At 41.7% G+C, this 13,801-nt stretch overlaps 1 protein-coding gene across 1 annotated transcript in view; it reads right to left on the bottom strand.

The window, feature by feature from the left end:
• The window catches only part of KIF26B (kinesin family member 26B), a 463,889-nt gene that overhangs the window by 448,121 nt on the left and 1,967 nt on the right, over positions 1 to 13,801 (bottom strand). The window lies entirely within an intron of this gene.

Raw genomic sequence — 13,801 nt, forward strand, 5'->3', positions numbered from 1 at the left:
GGAGACTCGCTTGAGCCCAGGAGTTGGAGGTTGCTGTGAGCTGTAATGCCACGGCACTCTACCCAGGGGGACAGCTTGAGGCTCTGTCTCAAAAAATAAAAAAATAAAAAAAAAAAAGAATTACTGTCTACTAGGTGTCCAGGCACCAAACCAAACATAAAATGATTAAGATAGGATCATTAACTACACTCGTGGGGTTCAGCGTTCAGAAGGAGATCCACGCAGGCAAATAGAGACTTCAATAAATTCTATTAAAGCCTCCATGGAGATGCAGAAGCCAGAGGTTTTCTAGGTGACCCCAGGCAAGCCTCCTAGACCTCTTCATCATTCTGTTATCTCCTTCCTGACCACCATAAAGGGGCATTATGGAAACTCACTAATAACTGTGAGCAGTCTATTAAAAAAGGTATATTAGCACAATCCAGCAACTTCCTTCCCCCAAGTGGATGCCTCACACAGGAAGCAGAGAGCCTGATTGGGCGCATTAAAACCATGCCTTTGTATTACATTTACCACCCCGGCTGCAAAAAATGCTCGTAAAGCCATCAAGGGCAGACTTGCAGCTGCCAACAGCGTCCTCTCCTCTCAGCCTGCCGAGACAGTCAGCCATCCTTCCCGGCTGAATGCCCTTTTAATTGCACATCCCACTTTATTAGCTGCCTTGACCTCCAATAAAAGCTTCAGTCTAACAATGTCTGAGACCTGGGACAGGATGTCTACCATGCAACCAACTCATACACTGCCTACAGGGGCTTGGCACAGTGTGGATACACACACACAGAGACCATGCCCTCTTAGAAAGCTTCTCCTTAGAAATTTCAGGCCTCATTGCATGGACAAATTTAGAGGCAAAGATTTAAGAGGAGTTATAATAAAAGATGCAATGCTTGAGGACACGGCGAAAACTGGTGTGGAGAGTATTGGCTGCGCTAAAGCCAAAACTCTGAGTTGGATGTGTTTGGCTGCAGAATGTCCCGTTCACGTTCCATTAATTTGTGTGCAGAGAACTGGGTGGGAGAACTGAGAGAAACGATATTCCTGTTGGCCCTGCCACTCTGTGCCTGTTTTCAACTATACCTGCTCCGTAGTCGTCATGTGCTCTGGGCTAATCAAAGCAAAGGTAGTTCTGCTTTTAGTATCTGTATTCCCTAAATTGCGTTTAGACTCAAATACAAAGTATTACATTTGAATTAAGACTCAGGGAAAACATTCTCCAGGAAGCAGATATTTTATAGAGGCAACCTGGGCTAGCAATAAAAGAAAAAAATAAAATCCATGGTAACTGCGTGCACCTCATCAACTCAGCAGGTGCTACATCTTTTCCCAGACATCAGCATCAAATACTCCAAGACCATTACACCCAAGTCAAGGGCATGTGCAATGTAAATACTGGCCTAAACAAGTATGGCCCTATCTACACATTTAAAAGAGCAAGGAAAAATGAAGAGAAATCTAAGGGGACAAAAGGCTTTGGAAAAAAATCAGATGAGAAATTTTCATAAGAATGATAAAACAGGTTTGGAGTTCTGCTGTTCCTATCTTGATAACCACAAATTATTTTTAACCCCTAATCAATATGGCAGATATCTTCAAGGTAAAACAAACTATAAGCAGTTCCTGTTGCCTTTTTTTTTTTTTTTTAGACACAGAGTCTCACTTTATTGCCCTTGGTAGAGTGCTGTGATATCACAGCTCACAGCAACCTCCAACTCCTGGGCTTGGGCGATTCTCTTGTCTCAGCCTCCCGAGTAGCTGGGACTACCGGTACCCGCCACAATGTCCGGCTATTGTTTTGCTGCAGTTTGGCCAGGGCTGAGTTTGAACCCACCACCCTTGGTATATGGGGCCAGCGCCCTACTCACTGAGCCACAGGCGCCACTCAGCAGTTCTAATTTCTAAGGCAATACCTTTTCCTCAAATGTTCCTTACCAAACTGCTCCTACAAACTCAATTGTCCTTTTGTTTGTCCAAGTTAATTCCTGCTTACAAACACAGAAATCAGCAAAGCAAATAGCTTTATTAAGAAACAGGAAGAACCCTGTATGTCAGATTATGATCCAAATTCCAAAGGCAAACATCAGTGATGACAGCAATACAATACCTTGGCTGGACAACCGAGGAGGCCACCTCGGCCAGGAGCTTGGCAGAAGACAAATGACACTCCAGTTCCCAGCCGTGGAACCATGGAGAAGACACTGAGCTGCCTGGTCAGGGCTGAGACTACCCTCGACAGAAAGATACACGACTCAACCAGGCAGCTGGTTATTTTTCTTAAACTACGGTGGTTGCTAGCTGTTTGCCTGAATTTGTTTATTTTCTGTACAACTATTTGGTTAGACCGCGCAACTGCTTTTGGTGGTTGTTATTGCTGGTTTTGAATCAGTTAATATGTAAGTCACCAATAGATGAAGAGGAGGGCAGGGAGGGAGTGAATCTAAGTAAGGTGACCAGATGTCCTGCTTTTGGCGGGACAGTCCCGATTTTTAACAATTTGTCCCACGTCCCGCAGCGTTTTAAAAAAGTCCCGATTTTTGGAAAGAATGCATGACAAGCTAGGGAACGTGGGAGAACAGGAAGGGAATATACGGTTTTCGGCTGCCATGTGGCTATTTCACCAGGATATGAGTTTTATATTATTTTTGTTAATTTTATAATGTTAAACTTTAATAATAACAAATAATTGTTGAGAACGGATTATCAAGAACTGCTTATCAAAGTTTGCATTTTTGTCAGACCCCGCCCCCTGTCAATGGTGTCCCGCTTTACCAATGTTAAAATCTGGTCACTTTCCTCTAAAGAGAGCAGCCACTATAAATCAGATGTCATTGTTTCATGGGGGACAGTATCTGCTCATCACTGCTAATTAAAAGATGGAATTAACCCACAGAAAAGTCTCAAGCTCTCTAACTCCTATGTTATCTTAGGAAAAAAAAACCCAGAGTTAGCAATGACAAGTCTCAGACTCCATTCCAATTAGATGAAGAATTATTAAAATAAAAGTTTGTTTGTCACCCTTGTGGTAGAAAAGCAGATTTTAATTTATTTGTAGTGCACGTTCTCAAACAAACCAACAAAAATCTAAATAAAAATCGTGTGTGTTAAGAACCATCCAAGATTTTAGAATTATGCTGTGTGGAGAACTAAAACTTTTTCCCAGGAACGTTTTGTGATCGGCAACAGTATTGAACTTAAACTCCAATAAGGAGAAGAGATGAATAAAAATAAACCCTTAGCTATAATCTAGCTTACGACACTTAATATATATTGAGATACAGTTCTGCTAATCAAAAGAACTTAGTCTATCCCCCCAGAACCTTCTGACATGCTAACCTGAACGGCAGTATTCAAGGGAATCTGGTCTTTTTATATTAGAGTTCACAAGATCCCTCTCCTCCCAAGAAAACTGAGACATGAGCAGGAAATACTGCGTGGTGGGGGAGGGAGACTCCTTTATTTCCAGACTTCTTCACAGGGTCTGGTTGGAATCGATGCGATAGGATCAGCAAAATATAACTGCAAAGAAAACCGTCTAAGAAAGATAAAACTGGATTGGAAGGCAGATAAGCCCAAATTCCTGGTGCTGCTCAGATCTGCAGGCCGCATGTGCAGTCACTGGAGGAAACCTGCTCTCCTTCACTCAGCAGAGCCCACATGCCAAAAGCTGCATCTGCACTGCTGTCTGGAGGGCCCCTGGGAGGGTAGGGCTTAGAGAAGGGATTTCCATCTGCGACAAAGGCTCTCAATCCATATTCATGGCATCTCAACTCAAAGGAGTTGCTATTTTCATCGAGTGAACTCTCCTAAACTTTCTGCGTAGCAGCCCTGCGAATGGATGAACAAGTATGAGGCGCTTTACTCACTTGGAGGTGAAGAAACAGAAAAAGAGATGCACCAAATAGTTTCGTTTTCTCTGACTGCTGCTTCTCTATTCTCGTGTCCGACCACTGGCACAACAAGGAAGGATTGAAGGAAGGAAAGGAGGAAGGAAGGGAGGGAGGGAGGAGGGGTGAACCCACAGAATTCAACTTCCTGGGGAAAGTCATTGGAATACTAAGGGAAAGTGATAGTTGAACATTGTCTCAGAATTCCACTTAATCTCCTCAACCACCTGGTTGGCTCCTATCATTACCCTCTTTGCACAGACGAGAATAACCAGGTTCAGAAAGGCTAAGTGGCTTCCCCAAGGTCACACATTAAGTTATGAAGCCCAGTTTTGTACCTCAAGTCTTCCAAGGCTTCATTTTAAAGTAATAAGAGCCTCAAAAAGCGGATCTCTTATAACCTCTTAGTGTATTCACCAACTTAAATGCTACCTGTGATGGCATTTAACCATCACCTTCTCCATCTACTCCTGGACACACTGTTATCAGCTACTTTTTTCCAGGGCATCAGAAACCCTTCAAACACAGATACCAATGACCTCCTTCTTGCCAATGAATAGAAACCTCAGCCCTTATCTCCTCAATCTCTCCAACCTGTCAACTTTGTTTTACCCTCTGAATTTACTCCTCCCTCAGTTTCTGCTACACCACTTTCTTCCATGTTCTTCCTACCTCTTTTCTGGCCTCTCCCTCTTGGCTCCTCAGACTACCAAAGTCAGTGGGCTCCACGGTTCCAAGCTCAATTGCCTATTGTCTCACCCTGCAAATCCTTGGAGAGCTCCCACCATCTTTGGATTCCAACGCTTGTGCCATGCTGCCACCTCCCAGATCCGCATTGCCACCTCTGAACCCACTCTAGAACCCCAACTGGAACCCATTTTCTACCTCAAGCTCTAGATAGCCCAAACCAATTTACTTATCCATAGTAATTCTCAAAAACCACACTCAATAACAAAAACCATTCTCAATAACAGGCAGCACCATCCACATACTTGCTCTGGCCAGAAATCTGGGAGAACATCTCACTTTCTTCTTCTCTCTCCCTCCCCACATCTCAGCAGCCGCCATCATGGGTCTTCTACATATAACTTCCGTCAGGTCCAAGCTGCCTCTTCATCCCCTCTGCATCATCTTTCACTCAGGCCACTGCCAAGGAGCCTCCTAACTGGACATGGGGACATCACTCTTCCAACCCATCTTCTTAGATCATGATCACAGCAATCTTTCTTAAACGCTTATCATTTCTTTTTTGTTTTCCTTTTTTTTCTTGTTTTTATTAAATCATAACTGTATCTATTGATGCCTTTATGGGGTTCAGTGTAAAATGTATACTGTAAATGATATACAATGTAAAATGCTTACATTGAACTGATTAACACATCTATCACAATTATACTCTTTTATTAATAGTTTTGAAATGTACCATTGCATCATGCACATTAGGTGAGGTCCCCCCAAATACCCTTCCTCCTCCCCCCTCTTCTCCCCTCTCATTCCCTTCTGAATGCCCTACCCACAGCCTACATGATAAAATCCAGATCCCATAGCCTGTAAGGTCTTTCATCCTCTCTGTTTCTGCTTCCTGGCCTGTTACTCATTCATGCACATACTGTGTATAGTGACAACACCACTTCAGCTCCCCAAGGGTACTGGGCATGCAATAAGCCTTATGCCTGTACCTGCCTTTCCTTCTGCCTAGAAGGTCTGTGCTTCACCATATTCCTTCTCTATTTCTAATATGAGATTGTGAGTTGTTCCAGAGCGGGAATTTTGGTCATTGTCATTTTTGTATGTCGACTGTAATGTGGCATAGTACTCCAGCTGGTACATGAACAGGAACAAAATATGCTTATTGGTGTATGACTATCAAAGCAAAAGTAACAAATATTAGTAAACTGAATCCAATACCTTATTTTTTTAAATGCATTGCGACCAAGTAAGGTTTATCATAGGAATGCAAGGATGGTTCACTAGCAGGAAATCAATGCTAATAATTCACAATATTAAGAACATTCTAGTTACTAAAGAATCACAAGACTGAAAAAGAAGAATCGAACGTACTCCATACTAATTTGAAACCAGTAGATGAAAAAATACACACCCACACGGGAGAAAAATACAATTAAACTCAGATAGGGGGAGGGGAGAAACGAGGAGAGAGGAGGATTGGTGTGTTCTCACATAACAGGCACAATGTAAGGGTATATGGCACACCTCCCGGGGGAGAGGCACAACTACAATTTGGACTCTACCTAGCAAACACAAACAATGTAACCTAATCATCTCCACCCTCATATTAATCTGAAATTTAAAAATAATAAGTCACAATATTAATATCTCTAAGGAGAAAAATTTTCTCCCTAACTACCAAAAAGACTTACCAAAATATAACACCCATTCCTGATTTTTGAAAAAATTGAATAAAATAGAATTGTTGGATACCTCCTTAACTTTTAAAAATATATAGACAATTCAGTCCAAAAGCCAACAACTTGGTGGCAAAAACATGCCCACTATATCACTACTATTTAACATTGTAAAGTATTAACCAATGTAACAAACAAAAGAAAACAGTTAAAGGCATAAAAATATCAAAGGAAACGAGTAATGATATCTGTACTTGAAGAAGATAAATTATTCTAAAAACCCAAAGGTACTACTTTTTTAAAATAAATGAATATATTAGTAGAATTTAATAAGGCAATAGGATTTAAGATTAATATGTAAATCAACATCCTTCATATACATAATAATTATCAGAAGAGATAGTAAAGATTCCATTTATAATAGCAACAATAGATACAATACCTAAGATAAATTTTATAAGAAATGTATAAAGCTGATATTAGAAAACACTTAAAAATTGCTGAAAAGTAGATTAGTTCAAATGGAAAGGCATTCCATGTTCTTGGGAAAGATTCTGTGGCATAAAGATGCCAAGTATTCCCCTTGGTTAATATATAAATTTAATACGGTACCAACTAAAAAAATTTTTTTTAGAGTTAGGCAGGTTGATTCTAAAGTTCACAAAGTAGTTAAGAAAGAAAACCAAAGTCTGGAAAAGAAAGACATTGATTAAGGGAGAGACAGGTAGCACTATATGCTACAAAGCTTCTATAATTAAACTAGTGTGGAATTGATACATGAGGAGACAGATAAATAGAAAAGAAGATCTAGTAATAACCCCAAATTCAGCTGAAAATTTGGTATCTGACAATGATAGTATCTTAAATCAGTGCAAGAAAGATTGAGTGTTTTAATAAAGGGTCTGGGCTCAGAGCCTGTGGCTCAAGGGGCTAAGACGCCAGCCACACATACCTGAGCTGGCGGGTTCTGATCCAGCCCAGGCCTGCCAAACAACAATGACAGTTGCAACCAAAAAATGACCGGGCATTGTGGCAGGCACCTGTAGTCCCAGGTATTGGGAGGTGGAAGCAGGAGACTCACTTGAGCCCAGGGGTTGGAAGTTGCTGTGAGCTGTGATATCACAGCACTCTACCCAGGGCAACAGCTTGAGGTTCTGTCTCAAAAAATAAAAAATAATAATAAAGGGTCTGGGGACAACTTGATAGATACTCAGAAAAAGATCAAATTGGCCAGACCCATTAGCTCATACCTGTACATCCCAGCACTTTGGGAAGATAAGCCAGGAAGGTCACTTGGCAGGAATTTCAGACCAACCTGAGCAACAGAGGGAGACCTCTATCGCTATAAAAATAAGAAATTACCTGGAAAAAACATTTTTTAATTTAAAAAATTAGCTGGGCATGGTGACATACATCCGTAGTCCCAGCTGGTAAGGAGGCTGAGGCAGGAGTTTGAGGTGACAGTGAGCTGTGATCAAGCCACCGCACTCCAGCCTGGTTGACCAAACCCTACCCTTTCCCTTATAAAATGTAATTTTAAAAAATTGTGAAAGAAAAAGATAAAATTGATTTCTACCTTTCCTTATACACTAAAAGAATCCTCTCAATGGATCAAAGATAAACATTGAAAAGGACCCTATATAAATACTGGAAGAAAACTTGGGTCAATTCCTTTAAAGCCTGTAAGTGGTGGACAGACATCTTTCTAACGACAACTCAAAATCCAATTTTCTTAGATGGATTCTGGAACAATTTCAAAGGCCAGGGTAGGTAGCTGATGGATACAAACTGATTTGATATTTTGATAAATATTTCAAAGGTAACTCAGGAATACACATGTCTTCCCATTTCTGTTACACCTATACAAATGTACTTTAAAATAAGATATTTCCAACGGGCACATATTAGTGGGAAAGATCATTTGGGAGCGCATTCTAAATAGTGCTCCTTTGCCACAGTAAGACCATATAGGAGGTTAAAATAAAAGGAAAGGAAAAATGCTTATGAACAGCTTGTGACTCAAGATAGTGGTAAAAAGGAAATTAGTTTTCTATTCCTGAAAAGAGACCAGGAACCCTCACAGAAACCAGGCAGTTTGCAATGTTTTCCAAGACAGAACTCTGCCTCTCAGAGGGTCAGGATGGGACCCTGGGGAGGGTTTTCTGTTTAGGAAGGGCTGACAACAGAGTCTCAATTGAATCAATACAAAGGTAAGAAACTCCCTCTCCCACCCCTGCCACCAATTACACTCCAACCAAGGAAATTACTCAACTCGGAATTTGACAGTCACTTAATTTCTCCCCACCTGCCCGCTCCCCCAAAGTAAAGTTACCATCTGTGAGCCCAGGAAAAATAATAACATTCTCAAGCAGGGGTCTCTTAGTCAGTTCTGCTAATAGTGACCCACCCCCCACCAGCTTTCTCAGGAAAGTATGCTTTGATTTCTCTGTTTCTTGTATCTTTTTTTCATGCTTCCTTTTGGGATCTTAACCACTATAAGAACCTGGAATTCTTGGGTCAAGGAAAGAAGTCGGATTTATCTTCCTTTTGCAGGATGAGATTTTATGTGTGCAGGTATGTGTGTCTTAGTACAGTAGTTTCTGGCACATGAGGGCATAATTGTCGGCCATCTGTGATGGTATTATAACATCACCATTATTATTAGCTGATGAATGGTATGATCTGTAAAGAGCCACTGATACTGCCGAAATTTTAATTGACTTAATCCTTCCAAATGCTGACAAACCACCAGCCTCAGCCATTTAAAAATCACATTTCTCATGCAATAATCCTATCTACAATGAGCGTGGAAGAAATTATTACAGGCCAGGGATTTTTTCAAAGTGAATTAAGTCACCATAAAAACGGACCGTCCTGGTTTACAATTAAAAGTCTGGGAGAAGGAAATGCCATGATTCCATAGCCTGCTAAGCCTTCAAGAAAAGATGAGTGCTCACATATCTCTGCTGGGAATGTTTTTATAAATTCCTAAAGTGTTTCAAAAATGTTCCAGTGATAAATGCTGCAGGGCTTTTTCATGACTGATATTATCAATTAGCTACTTCTTTATCTAAAACACTTCTGAAATGGGAAAAGACTCCAATGAAGCTTCTGGAGACCAGCCACGTGTTCTTAGAAGAAAGAAAATATTTCAGCTCGAATTCCCTCATAATTAATAAGTATTTAAAATGCAATGTCTGTTTCATCTATAAAGTGTTTTAGGATAGCTTTGAAGGACAGTTTGAGTAGAGTTATTTTTTCCTATTCCTCTTCTGGAGCTGGCAAAATACAGAAATGTGGGGGGGGGGGACATACATATATATATCCCCCAGTCTAGACTTACTTGGGCTTTGGCTATTTAGAGCCCACGTTTGGTGTTTTTAACCTCTGTGATACATTCCTTTCTTTCATCTATGATTCCTGGCCCCCCTTCTCAGTATGCCTGGCTAATCTTCCTGGTATTTCTGGGGCATAAATGGACTCAGAATATGTGACTGAGAAAAAATCAGATAGGAACATCGTTCTGGATCTTTTTTTTAACATAAAAGAAGATTTTCTTTTATTGATATGGAAATGACCAGATGTCTGATAACCTTTTGCCAACCTGAAGCATTTCTGTTTACTCCAGAGAATATCTTTGGGCTGCTGTTTCGTAGCACTTACCCAGTCAATTCAAAAGTTCTGTCACGGATACCAGCATGATCTCGGCTAACCCAAAAATAGGAGATTCATTTCTTGGCCCTTATTTCTGGCTTGGTGCCTCGACTGTCTATAAAACAGGAAAGACACTCTTGCCACTGGACATGAAACGGTTTTATATTTACACACTGGAACACTACAGTGGGTAAAAAGACTGCTCTCACTTAAAATCCCAACACTTTACACATCCACATTGTCTCAGCTGACCACTTCCACTTACCAGCACCAGCAGAGAAATGATATAAACCCAGTAAGTACCTTTTTACTGACTGAGCAATAAAAGTCAATCAGAATGTTTTATCATCTGCCTCTAGGCACAAATCTCTACTCACCCAGGTAAGGTGCTATTGGCAAGGATGAACCCAGAGTATCATAACAGAATTATGTGAGCCCGCAGTTGTCACATCTGCATTCCAGGCTTGAATAGCCAGCAACAAACTGTTTTATTACTAAATCTGCCTCCACTCTCCATCTCTTTCTAGAAAACTCGAAATCAGTATATGAAAAACCAAACCCAGTGTCATCCTTCCCTCTGAGTTCCAACCAGTTCTTTGTTTCCTCCTGTTTCCTAACTCAGCCAACCTCATCACCACGCATTCAGTTACATCCAAGTCATGTGACCTTCTGCCATGAAGCTGGGTCCCCCTATGGGCCACATGACCATTGAGAGTGTTACTGAGAGCGCTCAGAATAGGACTCTTCCCCTGGGGCCATCATACATAGGCAGGCCCTAGCACCTGGGAGCAACCAGACTTCCCTGTATGGGCTCTCTACCACTTTGCCTCCCCTCCTTAACCACGTGCCCTGAAGACATAACTGGGAGAGTGAAGTGGGGTGCACCTCCCAATGGGCTTAGTGCAACAACTCATATGGCAGGATGACATTTGGGAAATATACTGATGAAATTAGAATGTGGTGTTAGTAATATTTTGTAAGAAAAATCTTAAATTCCATAAAATATAAATCTAATAGAATCTTACCTAATTTATAATCATCAACCCTCATATCTTTCTCTAAAGACTTGAAATACTTTGAGACAGAGTCTCACTTTGTCACCCTTGGTAGAGTGCCGTGGCGTCACAGCTCACAGCAACCTCAAACTCTTGGGCTTAAGTGAGTCTCTTGCCTCAGCCTCCCAAGTAGCTGGGACTACAGGTGCCCACCACAACACCCAGCTATTTTTGTTGCTGCAGTTGGTTAGCTGGCACAGCCGGGTTTGAACCTGCCACCCTCGGTATATGTGGCTGGCACCGTAACTACTGTGCTATAGGCACCGAGCCAAGACTGGAAACACTTTCCAAACTGTACCTTAGATAATTTTTATGACATTCTAACAGTCTGAATCACATTTTTTCTTAGCATGTGAATGCGAAAGCTAAAAAACAGAAAAACTGCTTACTCAATGTCACAAAGTAAATATATAATAGAGAAAGAAGTAAATCCAAATCCATCCTAAGAAAATAAGGTCCCTGGACAGACTATTCTGCTCTGACTTTTAAATGCCTACCTAGGAGACTTTTAATGTGATCCAGTAGAATTTAAAACTCTATTGAAGAAAATATTCCCCAAATGCGGTTAAGCATCTTAGTGCATTACAAAGATGATTTTTGCTAATTACCCCTCAAAAACACGTCTTTATCTTCCTGACATTGACTCTCCAAGGCAAACTCCATACTGGAGTCATGACAACATCCCTGTTCTAATAAAATTTAATTCCTTCTATGCCTGAGGGCTACGAAGGTCCACATTTTGCTCATAAATCCAGCCCTAGAAGAAAAAAGGTCTAACTCCCAGTTACATGGCCCTAGATCCATGGTGTGCCGGAGAACATGGCTACTGTTCGGTTAAAATGTTGCAAACGTTAAAGGTCTAATAGAAATTATACCCAAGGGGAGGGTATGAATGTTAAAAATATACAGATACACGCACACCTAAAATTATTATTCCCAAATAGATGCAGAAGATTTCTAGTTAAAATTGAAGCCCCGAGCCTCATTGCTAACAGTGAGCTAATCTAAAGCGCCCTGGCTCAGTCCTGTGCACCCCCTGTGCCAAATGTCACGCTTCACTGTGCTGCTTCATATACCAAACTCAGGCAACCGCGGCACTGGGTGATATGCCCATGTGCACCTAAATGATCCCTGGGGACTCTGGCCATGGCTGACATTTCTTCTCTCAATGTCCTTGGATGACTCTAAGTCCCCTCACTCTGACAACATAATCAGTTTCCCAACTTTGCTTTTATTTCACCAGGTAAATAAAATTGGTATATATATTGAGTTGCCTCCTGTAACACTGAATGAATTTTTCAGGCTGCTTCCACAAAAACAAAACCCTAATTTGTCACACAACTCCATAAAACAAGATGGATGCATTTACGTTTCAACAGTTCTTTCTTCTTTCTGTAGATTGTCCTTCCTCTCCTCCATTTGAATCAAAAAGGGTATATTTTTATTTACTTTTGCACGTAAGGAGAACTCAAACAACACCACAAAGAACCTTTTATGAGAACGAGTCCTTAAAAATGGCCTAAAATAATTTGGTAGGCTATGACGTACTAGGATTGCCGAATATCAGTTGTTCTATCTTCAAGAACCAAGGTTCTTCAAATCTTTATCAGATGGTCCAGTACCATCAAACAACCTCACCATACCCTGTGCTCCCTCCACAAATGTGAACAAATTACGAACGTTGCGTCTACATCCTCCATTAAAATGTAAGCTCTATGTGGACAAGGGCTCTATGTGCCTGTTATTTCCACTGCTGTACCTGACACAGTGTCTTGATAGGAAATCACAGACTACCGAGAGCAAACACATCTGTGAGTGAAGAAATGGTGTTACATCTCAGGGTCTAGCATGCAAGGGCAAAATAAGTTTTTTTGATTCCCCGAGATGTATTCTTGAGATATCATGGCCGATTTATCAGCAAACTGCAAAAATGGCATGGTGACAACAATCCATGAGTTAATTATTCTTGAGGTAAGTTCTGCATTCATAAAGCTAATTCTCCTGTTATATATAATCTTCCCCCATTTTAAACGTCATGGCGTCTGTGGCTATTTGTTTAATTCAACCCTTGCATATGAAAACATCAACGCGTGTGTTGGGTAAGCAGAATAGACAAGCAAATGCAGTTATTCCTAAACTCCACCACTAGAAATAACAATATTTCATTTCCAGAGTCACAGAAATATAAACCAGAAAATGCCACTGAAGAGTGTCAGAAACCTCCAGGGCAAGCCCCTGTGTTTTCTTGATATTGCTCTCTAACCACTGATAAAAACTCTTTGAAGTGGAAGAGTAAATATTATCATCTGATAGTACTTGGACCCAACAGTGCAAATACAGTTGCATTGTGTTACACTCTGGGGGCTCCGGCCAGCGCCACACAACGCCGGCTGGGTTGCTATGGAGGAACCAATGTGCTCAGCGCAGGAGCTGGCCAGGAGGTAGCACGGCTGGGAGGAGGCTGCCCACCTCGCGCTCGTCCCTAGACACACAGCCTGTTGGGTGTGGGGGGGATGCAGGGTAACAGATACGTTTCTGTTTCTGCAATCCTGGCAAGGAAGGACTCCAAATAGGCGATGGGAAACGTCAACTCCCAAGTATCAGTTTGCTGTTAGGACTCCCATCGACATTTTTGTAAAAGGAATGTGGGTGGGGGTGGGAAAAAACCTAATGGGCCACCTGCAGTCCGGGACCCGGCAGCAGGACAAACCGCCCGCAGGCTCCCCCCGGGGACCCTTCGGACAGCGGCCACGCGCGCTCCCGAGCCAGCCCTCTGCCCCAGGGCGGCCTGGCTGAGACAGTCGCGCGGGGTCGTCCCGCGTGCCTGACCCCCGGGGGTGTGCAG

The sequence above is a fragment of the Otolemur garnettii genome, unplaced genomic scaffold, assembly GCF_000181295.1.
Source record: "Otolemur garnettii isolate 467f Iridium unplaced genomic scaffold, OtoGar3 scaffold00141, whole genome shotgun sequence".
NCBI classification, from domain to species: Eukaryota; Metazoa; Chordata; class Mammalia; order Primates; family Galagidae; genus Otolemur; species Otolemur garnettii.